Genomic DNA, 13,608 nt, shown 5'->3' with positions numbered 1-13,608 from the left:
CAATAGTTTAACACTCTTTCCCAAAGTAATTCAGATGAACAATAAGAAAGAAGAATCATCACCAAGGACTTTAAATAGCCTATACTCTCTGAGATATGAACAATTCAGATCACTCTTGTGGTATTTCCAGGAAACTACCCTTATTTTTTGAAAGTCCTAAGAGACAAATGAAAAAAAAAAATTCTATCTCTGTGATAAATGGTATACAGTTCTTGACAGTGTCTTTGTTATAAAGAGATGCATGAAAACATATACTTGATAGCAGACACTGTATTTCCAAGCTGCAATTGTCGACTCTCAAATAGAAAATAACACTTTATTGGTGACTCAAATTTTATGTACTTATTAACCTGACTTATAAAAAGGTGAATTAAAATTCTAAATGATGATTATTCCAAACTGGTGGTAACTCCCTGTATCTTTAAGAGAATGTAATTTTTAATATATTTATTTAGCATTTACTTTTCTGGGAATAAGACACCTCAAAATAGCTTCCAGATTGTGTTAGAAAATTGTGAAATGACTTTAAAATAGACTTTCTCAGCTCATGTGAAAATTGCATACTGAAGTGGAAAAGGGGGTTAGTCAGTTCCAACTAAAAGCTGCTTTGGTTAGTCAATGAAACTGTGAAACAGTCTCACCTCCCCACCATCTCTTATTTAGTCAAAGGGTAATGTTTACTATGATGCTATCTCTCTCCTCTGTCTGGATCCCTCCTCCCCACAGGGGATGCATTGCAGAAGTTACAGCAAAAGATAAATAAAGATTTACCAAGGTCCTCAAAAACACCAGCTATGAGGATGGCTTTTATGTATATTCATTGGACCTATGGACCTTGAACTTGCTCCTGGCTCCTATTTGAGGTCACACAACCTGAACACATTCTTTGTGCTTGATGCTAGAGATAAAGAGATCAGTAAGGTATGAACAGTATACACAGTTATAATATAGCCCCTAAACCAGCCTCAGCAAATGTGTACAAATAAAACACTACCTCCTTAGCTCCTGGCTGGCATGTGTGATCTCTGTTTAAAGTTATTCAGGTCCATGTATAAAGATATAATTAGACCATTTGCATTTTTCAAGTTACAAATATTTAACAAGAATTTAACATGGAAATGAATCAGACAAAACAAAGGTTCCTTAAAATGGTGCTAAGTCTCCTCTGAATGGAAAAAACACTGAAGTTGTATGCACTTACTGCCTGCCCATCTACTTTTTCTTTTGCTGTGATAAAATACTCTGAGAAAGGAGAAGGGGATTATTTGGCTCACAGTTCAAGGTTTCAATTCATCATAATGGGGAAGTCAGAGCAGTAGGAGCTGGAGACAGTTGGTTAATTTGTTTTGCAACCAAAAAGTAGAGAGTGAATGCTTGTGTTCTGTTAGCCTTCTTTCTATGTAGTCCAGGAAATGTGATCACCATTACTATTATGAGTCTAACTTCTTTAATTATCCTAGTCTAGAAAAGTACTCACAGACTGCCTAAACCATTGCCCTCTTACTCTCGTCAAGTTGATAATATTAAATATCACATTGCCTCTTGACCTATTCACAGGATGAGAGAGTCCTGTGAACCAGGCTTGTCATTTGCCTCTGTGACATCACAAAGAACTACTTTTGTATTTCACAGATAATTTTTCTTCATTTTATAGGCAAAAAATCAAGCCTCATAGCAGTCTTGTATGTACTCAGTGAGGAGGCTGTGTTCCAAGGCCGGTCATTTTGAGAATACATTGAGGTTCTTGCTACATATTTCCTCTATTTACATGGAGCTGTATATAAAGAAAGCAGCCTCCATCATGAGTGTTGCAGACAGTGCAATAATCACATTACCTGTGGCTTCACATGCAAATCTTTGAAAAAATCTGCATAATGAAAATAAAAACAAATATTAATAGCAAGAAAAGAAAAATTTGCATAGTGATGTGTCCATTCCAAACTATTAATTTTTGTCTAGCTGCATTAGATGTGCTAGTAATAAGAAGCCATTATTGCTAAAGTTGATTGACTGGTTAGGATGTAATAAACATTCCTTCATGCTGAATTACTCATATTAAGATCCCATTTACCCTCAATCTCTAACCACATACACAATCAAAATTATCAGTACCATGAATCTTTTTTTAGTCTGTTTTTCTTTTTTACTTCAAAACATCAGACACTTGTGGAATCTGATGAAGAAGGAACTCTGTTACTGCAATTTTCCAACATGCTCTAAGGTAGCAGTAGCATAAATCATGTTGAGTGTACATCTATTCAGACTGCATTTGTTTCATAATACATAAGGAATTTGTTCAAAACTTGCCAACTGCGATATAAACAGGGACTGACTCCTGTTACACAAACAATCTTGCTAGGCCATATGGGTTTTCAATGAGATAGATAATATGAAAAGCGTTCCACTGTTCAGTCTCACCATTTGGCTTAGATCTTCCTGACAAACACCTAATATGACAGGCCCAAATGGGGCACAGTCATCAGATAAGTTCTGGGTAGGAACTCATAGAAAGAGAGAAAATAATGTTTAGATTTAGAGGCACCAATAATGAAGTAATGTGAAAACAAAAACTAGAGAAAACGCTTCCAGATTTTCATAAATAATGAAAATGTAAAGAAGAATCCAACCATCTCCACACAGGACAGAGAGGATTACTGATTTCATCACCCTGATATATGACAGAGAGACATTATTGTCTCGTTTACTAAATGAGGAATTATTTTCAATTTTATTTTATTTCTTATTGTTGTGTTCGATGTGGTAGGGTGGGGAGAGCACATGTACAGCAGCATCCATACAGACGTTATGGGACAACTTTGTAGAATTGGCCCTCCTCTCCCACCTTCACACAGGTTCCAGGGATTAAATTGAGGTGATCAGACTTCTGTTCTCAGATTGCAAGTTCCTCTACCTGCTAATCCATCTCACTGGCTTGAGAGTATTTTATTATTATTATTATTATTATTATTATTATTATTATTATTATGATTAAAAGATTAATTTGTTTCATATTTTTGGAGAATTATGTAAAAATTTAGTTCATGAGAATTAGTACATAATCTAATTTAAAATCCAACAGAGCACAACTAGACATTCCTCATTACTCATAGATATTAGAGCAATAGATTCAGTAATAATTGTGAATTGTAAAAGGCTGAGTAAGTTAATTTTGTCTTACAGCAATTGCTTATTTTTAATTGGCATTTGAGTTTTCTTATCAACCATAATAATATGGTGCCTTCAGGAATCACAGAAGCTTACAAATATGTGGTGAATTAATAAAGTAGACAAAAAATAAATACTGAATGAGTAAGACTACATAGTGCATAGGTACTGAATGAAAGAATAAAGAAAAGGATAGGAGAGAAATAAATGAATTACAAATAATTTTGAATAAATAGTTACTTTAGTCATCTCATTGTATCAATATTAATGGCCAGTAAAAATATGGAAGCCCATATTATATTATTGTTTGTTGAATTATTTTTAGTCTTATGGCAACTAAATTTTATTTAGTTCTGAAATCAAAGGACAAAATGTTTACCCAGTGAAATTTTGCTAATAACTGCCTCTTTCTATACTAATTTCAAGATTGTATCAAATAAATACATGTGTGTGTGTATATATATGTGTGTGTGTGTGTGTGTGTATGTGTGTATACATACACACATATATATGCATGTACTCAGTATTAAAATTTATGTTTACTCATGTTCCAGATACATATTTGTTTATATAAGTACTCATAATATGTATATTGTCTAACTGACTTTTCTCATTTTTTTCAGTTTGTTTTGAAGGCAGGTGGTATTTTATTTCACTTAAATCAGAAATTCACATCAGTCCAAAAGTGGAACAAATTTTTTCATAAAACAAATTGCCTAGGTAACTTATCCTAAAATACTTAAGATTTTTGTAGAAATAATATTCCTAAAAAGTGGGAGGAGAACTCAATTTTTTTTTATTTTTTCCGTATTTTCAGAAAGCCTGGAGAAAGACCATTGAAGAGACAACAAAGGACAGAATCAATGCAAATCACACAAACCTGCAGAGATGTGGGACACCTGTCAATCATCCCCAGAGCTCTTTATAGACTTATCAGATTCAGTATCTACCATGACATCCCAGTTCTTACAGAGATCTACAGTGCAATGTACAGGCTTCCCTGGTGCAGCCCTCTCTTTGGGCCCAGACTTTTAGCTACACATGACTTTCTGTTCTTCCAGTGAGTTATCATTCACTCCACCTGGCATTCAGGGATGACATTCTGTGTTTGACAAATATTCATGGAAGGCCTAATCTTTCCTAAAAGGATATGGAGGGAGAGTAGATCTGGGGGAGGTGGAAGGTAGGATGAGGGATGGGGAGGAGTGGAGGGAGGAGAAAATGTGGTTAGGATAATGTATGAAAGAAGAATAAAAGAAAAATAAATAAAATAAATGACTCCATGTTTTCATATTTCACTGTGAGCCTCAAATTATGTTGCTGATCCTACCCATCCTATTTTTTTGCACATTCTGTTTTTAATTGTTTTATTATTTTATGTGTATGGGTGTTTTGCTTGCACATAGGTCTGTGTACCACATGTGTGCCTGATGCCAGTAGAGGCCAGAAGATGGTGTTTTATCCCTTGGAAATGGAGTTACAGACAAGTGTGAGGCCTGGTACAGGTACTAGGATTTGAACACACATCCTCTGGAAGTACTCTATTTAACTGTCCAGTTCCAATACCCAATATTAACCTCTGGGTCATTTGTGCTTACAAAAACGTATTATTTAATTATTTGTACCTCATCCCAATACACTGAAACTCTATAGATGGTATTGAAAAGGTGTTTGTTAAATGGAACCCTAACAATTAATAAAGAGTAGTGTGATTTGGTCAGAATGTGATTAGGAGGAGAAACAATGGCCATACATTGTACTTGCTAATGCTAGGTACTGAAAGAGTCCTTATGGCTCCCTCCACCTCTGTATTAAATTTGACACCAGATCTCCAACTGTACCACACAAAATTCAAGACATAACTTCAGTTAAAAATCTTCTCAGCTGTCAAATAAAACAAAAACGACAAAAAAAATCTAAGCTTGGTCAAAGTCTAAGGGATACCTAAAATGCATATGGTCAACATTTCCAGGACACCTAAGGTATGGAAAATATAGTTAAGGAATTAGGTAAGAAAAATTAACCTGAAATGTTCTAGCTCCTACACTGTTATAGAGTACAGGGGCGCTGAGACTGTATCAAATAAGAAAACCAAAATAAGTTGTCACAGCCTCAAAAAACTGAAAATCAGGAAAGTTGGAGGAAACAGTGTTCAATCAGTACAGAATCAATTCTTCAATTTATTTGTGTGTGAGGAATATTAATGCTCAGAAAGAAAATGGAACTCTACTCCCTACTATATATCATAATAACTGTTTGTAATGTAGTTATTAAATAGTCTTAGAATACATAGTAATTATGTGATCTTATAGCATTCTCAGGAAATATACTTAAGTATATTAATGACTAATGACTACATACCTTGATCCTAAATTATGGAAAGTAATATATATTTTTTTCAAATGGCTACTTAGATTTTCTTTTCATTTCAGACTTATGACTGGATCTTCAATTTCAGTCCTGAGTGAGTACCTATGGCTAAATTATAGCCTGACAAATTTTACTATGTCTTCTGAATGCAAATATGTATGCATGTACTATGTTAACTAACTCTAGGGCTTTTTTTTTTTCTCAGCTCATTTGATTGACATAACATGCAAGAAACAAATGAAAGAATAAGACGTGGCTACTGTGGGTCTACTTCTCTATTGGTTCCCAACTGTCAGCATGAGTTTCTCAATTCAGAAAGTAAAGAATGCACAGAAGATGTGGGAAACATTGGTGGCACTCTCAGCTCAACCATGCAGGTGACCACGGGTAGGACCTAAGATGCTTGAGCCACAGAACCACAGATCCATGTATGATGTAAAAATGCATGGCAATACTAATTTCAGAATTTTTCCATATATACTGATATTTTCCCAAATTATAGTTGTATGCCCACTCTTTTGTAAGCACTCAATAAAAATAAATGTCTATCAAAAGATAGATACAGGTAGGGGCAGGATCTTAGGACAACCAATCCACAGGACCTTGCTTTGAACACACAAAATTGGATACTTCAGGGACTACTATGCATCTATCCCATTGCTTCTGTTTTCAGGCAGAACAATGATTGGTATACACAGATAGTAAGTGTGGTGGCACATCCCTATAATTCAGTACTTGAAAGTTGAAGACATGAGAAATGCTTCATACTGTGGGCCAGCCTGGTCTACATAGTGAGTTCTATGACAGTCAGTGCCCCATAGTGAGACCTGGTCTCACAAAAAGGAAATCAAACAAACAAAAACTTCTATACAAGAAAGGAAATCTCTGACAAGTATTCATGATAGAGGATTAATACTTTTACTATATGAAAAACTACACAAATTAAACACCAAGAACAAATCATCCAAACAATAAATTGGGTGTGAAATAAATAATTCTCAAAAACTAATAGTAATGACTAGTATATGTTTGAAAAAACTTCTTCAACATCCTTAGAAATCAAGGAGCTGCATAATCAAACTGCTTTGAGATTTCATCTGACTCAGAATGGCTACCATCTGTTGTAGAATATTCTTTTTGTACACTGCAAATATGTGTCTCTCTGATTGGTTTAATAAAGAGCTGAACAGTCAATAGCTAGGCATGATTTTCAGGGCAGAGAGGAGGCTGGGAAGAAAAAGAGAGTCTCCAGCCAGATGTAGAGGAAACAGCATGAGCAGTATGGAGAGATGAGGTAACAAGCCACATGACAGAATGTAGATTAAAATCAATGGGTTAATTTAACTTATAGGAGCTAGTAGAATAAGCCTAAGCTAAGGCCAAGCTTTCATAATTAATAATAAGTCCCTGTGTCATTATTTGGGAGCTGACAGCCCTAAGGAAATTCCAACTACAACCATCAAGGCACAAATGTAGGAAAAGAGGAATGCTTACTAACTGCTAAAAGGAATGTAAATAGGTACATCCATCATATAAAATAATCAGTATGCAGGTTTCCAAAAACAAACAAATCTGTGCATATAGACAAAGGACTTTGGTATGCATATTTATTGCTGCTCTATTCACAATATCTGAAAAATTCAACCAGACTAGATACCCATCAATAGATGGATGGATAAGGAAGTTGTGGTATATACCTATAAATGGAATTTTATTCAACTGTAAAGAAAAATGAAATAATGACATTTACAGGCAAATGGGTGGAACTAGAAATCATTATGTTAAGCAAAATAAGCCAGAGTCATAAAGATGAAACTGTATTTCTCCTAATACATAATTCACACATTATTGATTATATGTATGGGATCTCTTGAAGCTAAAAAGGGAATCATCAGAGGCATTTTAAGGAGTGGAGAGAAGAAAAGGTAATGGAATACATGTGATATAAAAGGAGACATTATTGGGTATGAAAGAGGCGAACAGCAAAATTAGTTTGATTGGATGTATGAAGGAGGGTATTGTGGGAGAAAAAATGAATTAGAATAATATACTGACATACAAAAATGCAATAAAATGACTTCTAATGACATCCTGCTAGGATAAGGGGAGGTGAGGGTGGGAGAAGGGGAGGGAAGGGGAACTGGGATTTGTATGTTAAATATAATTTTTTTTAAATAAATAAGAAGGAAAAAAAAAAGGATCAGTGCCTTCTCAACCACCATCTGTGAAGCTTCCTCCTGCAGTAAATGGGAACAAACACAGATACCCAAAGCCAGACAATATGCAGCGAGTGAGAGAAACCTTAGAATACTCAGTCTAAATGGAATGTCTCCATCAAATACCAAAACATTAGGGGCAGACCCTGCTCTCATTGTTAGGAGTCCCAAAAATAGACCAAGTTACACAACTATCACATATATGTAAAGGGCCTAAGTCAGTCCCATGCAGGCTCCCTAGTTGTTAGTTCAGACTCTGTGAGCTCCTATGAGTCAGTTTAGTTATTTCTGTTGGATTTCTTAAGATTTCCTTGACCCCTATGGCTTCTTCAATCCTTCTTCTCTCTCTTCAGCAGGATTCTTCGAGCTCAGCCTAATGTTTGGCTGTGGGTCTCTGCATCTTTTTTCATCAGTTACTGGATGAAGGACCTCTGATGATGATTGGGGTAGTCACCAATCTGATCACAGGAGATGACAGATAGTTCATGCTACATATCCACTATTGCTAGGAGTCTTCACTAGGATCATCCTTGTAGATTCATGTAAGTTTCTCTTGCACCCAGTATCTATCTGACCCTGAAACGCTCCCCATTTCCGGTCATTTTTTCAGTACTCTCCACCTCCATCCACCCTGTAAACCCCATCTCTCATGTTTACATCCCCACCTGTACCCAGTCCACCCACGAGATCTCTTTTATTTCCTTTTCCCAGGGAGATCCATGCATCCCATCTTGGGCCCTCCATGTTACCTAGCCTCTCTGAGTCTGTTGATTGTAGCATGATTATCCTTTACTTTACAGCTAATATGCACTTATGAGTGAGCACATACCATGTTTATCTCTTTGGATCTGGGTTACTTTATTCAAGATGATTTTTTTCTAGTTTCATCCATTTGCCTTCACTAGATTGCCTTGCCCAGCCTTAGCACAAGGGGAAGAAGTGCTTACTTAGTGTTGTCAAAACTTGATATGCCATACTTTGTTGATACCCCTGGAAGGACTGTCCTTTTCTGAACAGAAACAGGAGTGGATTGAGGGGCAGAGAGGAGGGGGAAGGAAATGGGAGGAGAGGAGGGAGGGGAAACTGTGGTCTGGGTAAAATTAATTAATTGTTAGTTAATTTTAAAAATCCAGAAAATCTATAACTTAACACAAAAAATAGAATGCATTTTAACTTGAAAATAATGAAATCAATATTTCAAAATGTACAAATAGTTCTGTTTGAGGTGGATGTAAAAAACATTGGCAAATATTGCTCAATTCTAAAAATAAGAAAAAAAAGACTTTATGAACTCATAACCTTTTTTGGGATATGTCATGCAAAGAAGTTACAAAGAAAACAGTCAAAGCAAATTCTGCAGTGTTGAGTCCGTTGCACTAGAGACAGGACATAGTTATCAAAACTGATATCTGCTGACAGAAAGCGAAGCAGAAGGCAGCCACCATTTCAGTGGGCAGGGAGGAAACAGGCATCATCTGAACAGGCACAAAAAAGTTCCCTATTTTTACATGATATAATTACCATAAAATAGCTAGGAATAAATCTAACAAAAGACATCCAAGATTGCTTTACTGAGAACCACAAAACACTGCTAAGAGCATTTAAAAATACCTACAGCAGTTTCAGAGACAGGGAGATAATATTTTTAAGATAGATAATCTCCTGAAATTATCTCATGGGTTCAATAAAAATACCCATCAAAAATTAAACAGGATCTCTTATTCTCCTTGATAAAATGTTATTAAAATATGTATAAGATCTAAGACAAAGAAAGATAACTATGACTTACTTTAAAGTAATGGTGATCAAGACAATTCAGCAGGTCATTTTTCCTTTTTTTTTTTCTTTTTTTATTAAGAAATTTTTTCTTCATTCCACATACCAAGCACAGATCCACCCCTCACCCCTCCTCCCACTCCCCCCAACTCTTCCCCTTCAGTCCACCCCCATCCCCTCCTCTGAAAAGGTATGCCCCCCCCATGGGGAGTCAGGAAAGCCTGGCACATTCAGCTGAGGCAGGTCAAAGCCCCTCTCCCTGCATCAAGGCTGTGCAAGGTGTCCTACCATAGGCAATGTGCTCCAAAAAGCTGGTTCATGCATCAAGGATAGATCCTATTCCCACTGTGAGGGACCTCTCAAACAGACCAAGCTACACAACTGTCTCACCCATGCAGAGGGCCAGTCCAGTCCCAAGCAGGATTTATAGCTATCAGTCCAAAGTTCATGAGTTCCCGCTGGCATGGTACAGTTTCCCCAATCTGTAAGTTTCCCCATCATGGTCTTGATGCCTCTTGCTCATGGAATCTTTCTTCCCTCTCTTCAAAACTTTTCTGAACCAAATTGTAAATACACAGAAAAAAAGAAAATAGGTCTTTGCCATGCCTTGTTTAAGAATTAGCTCCATATGGATCATAGAATGAAATGTAAATGCCAAAATTTGAAATACTTTCATAATAAGACAAAGGTAAAATTTTTTACAGCCTTAGAATTTGAAAACTTACTTTTATAGAGAGAACCTGTCACTTCCGGGGAAAAAAGAATGCCTGATGTCATCATGATTTTAAAATTTGCCCTTCAAAGGACAGCACAGAGGAAACAAAGAGACCTCACAATTGAAGAAAATATAACTGTATATTTATCCAAAAACAGTGAATAAATGTGTATACAATAGAAGATTAAATTGAGAAGAGTTAAAGAACTCTTTCAACAACAACAAAAAGAACTATCAAAGGATGGAGTAAGACCTACCAAAGCACCTCATAAAATTGAAGAGACAGAAGTCCCACAGCCCCCAGTGGCCTCAGTGAAAGCTACAGACCCAGAGTGGGAACTAGGGCTAACCTGGAGTAGTGAACAAGGGGATTTCAAGATCTCCTGATGCTTCAGCAGAAATTGTGAACCCAAGCTGGGAACTGGATCTCTCTGCATATTGGCTCTTTCACATCTCACGGCTCAAGCTACAGACCAGGGCAGGGGTGTCAGGGCTGACACAGAACAACAGCTGACTCTCAGAAGAAAACTAATAAATAAACTCTCTGCACCCAAACACCAGGCCTCCAGAGGGATAGCACATCCCAATACTACTCTGATTTAGTCCTTTCCTGAATACTGAAATACTAACACTGAAAGAAAAATGACGTCTTTAATTTAAAAAATGAAAAGAGAAAAGGAAAAATCTCAACTAACAGCCTAATTCCAGATGTGAGAGTCCCAGTCCAGAAACAAAAATATCATGAACCAAGACCTATCTTCTTCTAAGAGTATTAATCCCATAGTAATGTGTCCTATGAGGATGATTTAGAAGAACTAACAAACAAAGAATTTAAAAGAATAATTATTTCTGGAGGCCTTGCTCCAGATGGGTTTGTTGACCATGGACGGGATTGTTGTTCAAACAAGTGGCTCTGAATCGCTTGAGTGGTCTTCATCTATACAGTTTCAATGGTTTTCATGAACAATTTTACAACAAGCTTTTACTTCCTAAGTTTCTAAAAATGGTTACAATAATTACCAGTTGATTCCTCACCTCTTCCCCCTTCTGTCTCCCATTTGACGGCTATTACCTTTTTAACGTGCATCTCTATCATCAGAAGCACAAGTGTGGTGGTATTGTGTTCCCCAAAATATTGTGCACCCTAATAAACTTATCTGGGGTCAAAGAACAGAACAGCCACTAGATACAGAGGCTAGAAAATGGTGGCACTCATGCCTTTAATCCTAGCATTCCAGAGGCAGAAATCCCTCCGGATCTCTGTGAGTTCAAGGCTACATTGGAAATAACCAAGCATGGTGACAAACAGCTTTAATCCCAAGAAGTAAGCCTTTAATCCCAGGGAGTGATGGCAGAAAGCAGAAAGAGATATAAGGCATGAAGACCACAAACTAGAAGCTTTTAGCTGGTTGAGCTTTTAGGCTTTTGAGCAGCAGTTCAGCTAAGATTCATTCTGGATGAGGACTCAGAGGCTTCCAGTCTGAGGAAGCAGGATCAGTTGAGGAACTGGCAAGGTGAGGAAGCTGTGGCTTGTTCTGCTTTTCTGATCTTCCATCATTCACCCCAATAACTGGCCCCAGGTTTGATTTTATTAATAAGAACTTTTAAGATTCCTGCTACACATAAGCGGTTTTGTAATCTACAAAGGAACTTTTCTAAGTAGGCACACCCACAGTGAGAAGAACAGTGTGCCCAGTTGGCAGCACATGCAGTTACAGTGTCATGCAAAGTGAGAAACAGTTTTGTCTCTTATAGTTAATATTTACATGTAGATGTATCCAACCTTCTTATTAAATAATAAACACAGAACCAATGCAAAGAAGAAAGCCAAGAGGTCAGAGCTAAGAGCTAAAACCTTACCCTTCCTCCTGCGGTGGTCCTACCTCTCCGAACCAGAGCTACCCCTGTGTTAAAGTCTTTATATAGAGTTCCTGTCCTGCCTTCTCATTGGTTGTAAACCCAACCACATGACCGCCTCCTCACGGCCTGTCTGTATAGGCCTCCAGGTTTTCCATGATTGGTATTAAGATTAAAGGCATGTGTATCCAATAATGGCTGTATCCCTGAACACACAGAGACTTACCCAGCTCTGCCTACCAAGTGCTGGAATTACAAGCGTAAGCTACCACTGCCCTGCTTTCCTATGGCTTGCTAATAGCTCTGACCCCCGGGCAACTTTATTTATTAACATACAAATAACATTTTAATACAAATAAAATATCACCATATTTACATCTGATAATGCCTGGGTCCTCATGATCAACTCACCAACCAGAGCTGGATCAATCCATTCTACATTTTGTACTACTCTATCTCCTCTAGGGGCATGCCAAATTTTTTCATTTATCCTATAAGAAACATAACTGGAAAACTTACTCTTAATAGTTAGCATTGCTTGTCCCTTGTCCTTATGACTATCTCCCTTAACTTCTTGGGGTACTGGCACACCTATTAGAAATGGGAACTGCAAGTTCCTATGATTCTGCTTCATTCCCTGTTCCTTGAATATTCCCATTAACTCATAGCATTTATTTAAAGCTCTTATGGTTAAAAATCATTTTTTCCAGAACTGTTAAACAATCTTTCTTTCCAGAATAGTTAAACTTCATGATACTGTGATTCCTTCAGGCCAACAGTATGGCTAGCATAGTAAAAGCAAGGAGGGCACATAGCACACATGTTCTTAGTGTCATGTACAGACCTCCAGACCTCTATGGTTAACTAGTGGCTAGTTCCTCCTGATTTTCAGGCAAGCTTTAATTGTTAGAGCACAAATTAAATATCACCTCATTTCCCTTTTTTGTCTAAATTAAAAAAGTTTATATAATTACAGTTTTCCTTGGTTACAATGAAAGGTAAATTAGATATGAAAATTTAGACTCACAGAAATAAGCTAAATGATAGAGTGATTTTTTTTAATTTTGCCAACTATAAATAGAGTAGATATTGTAATTGTAATTCTTGCTTGATACTTGTTCTATTATATGTCATTTTACTATGTTAAAGTTAAAACCTTCCTTTTTGATTAGATAGAAAGGGGAAGTGCTATGGGATGGTCTTTCTGTATGGTGTGAATATGTGTTGCTATGATTGGTTAATAAAGAAGCTTGCCTATGGCAAGTCAGATTGTAGCTAGGTAGGAAATCCAAGAGAAAGACAGGAAGAAGAAAGGCAGAAGTGGGAGAGATGCCAGCCCACCACCCAAGAAGTAACGTGCCAGCAGACTGTGACAAAACATAGATTAATAGAAATGGGTTAATTTAAGATGATAGAGCTTGCTAGCAAGAAGCTTAAGCCATTGGCCTTACAGTTTGTAATTAATATAAGCCTCTGAATGATTATTTTATAAGCAGCTGTGGGACCCTG

This window comes from Peromyscus californicus, unplaced genomic scaffold (assembly GCF_007827085.1).
Source record: "Peromyscus californicus insignis strain IS unplaced genomic scaffold, ASM782708v3 Scaffold_6__1_contigs__length_162567912, whole genome shotgun sequence".
NCBI classification, from domain to species: Eukaryota; Metazoa; Chordata; class Mammalia; order Rodentia; family Cricetidae; genus Peromyscus; species Peromyscus californicus.
Note: the sequence above shows the minus strand (reverse complement) of the source record.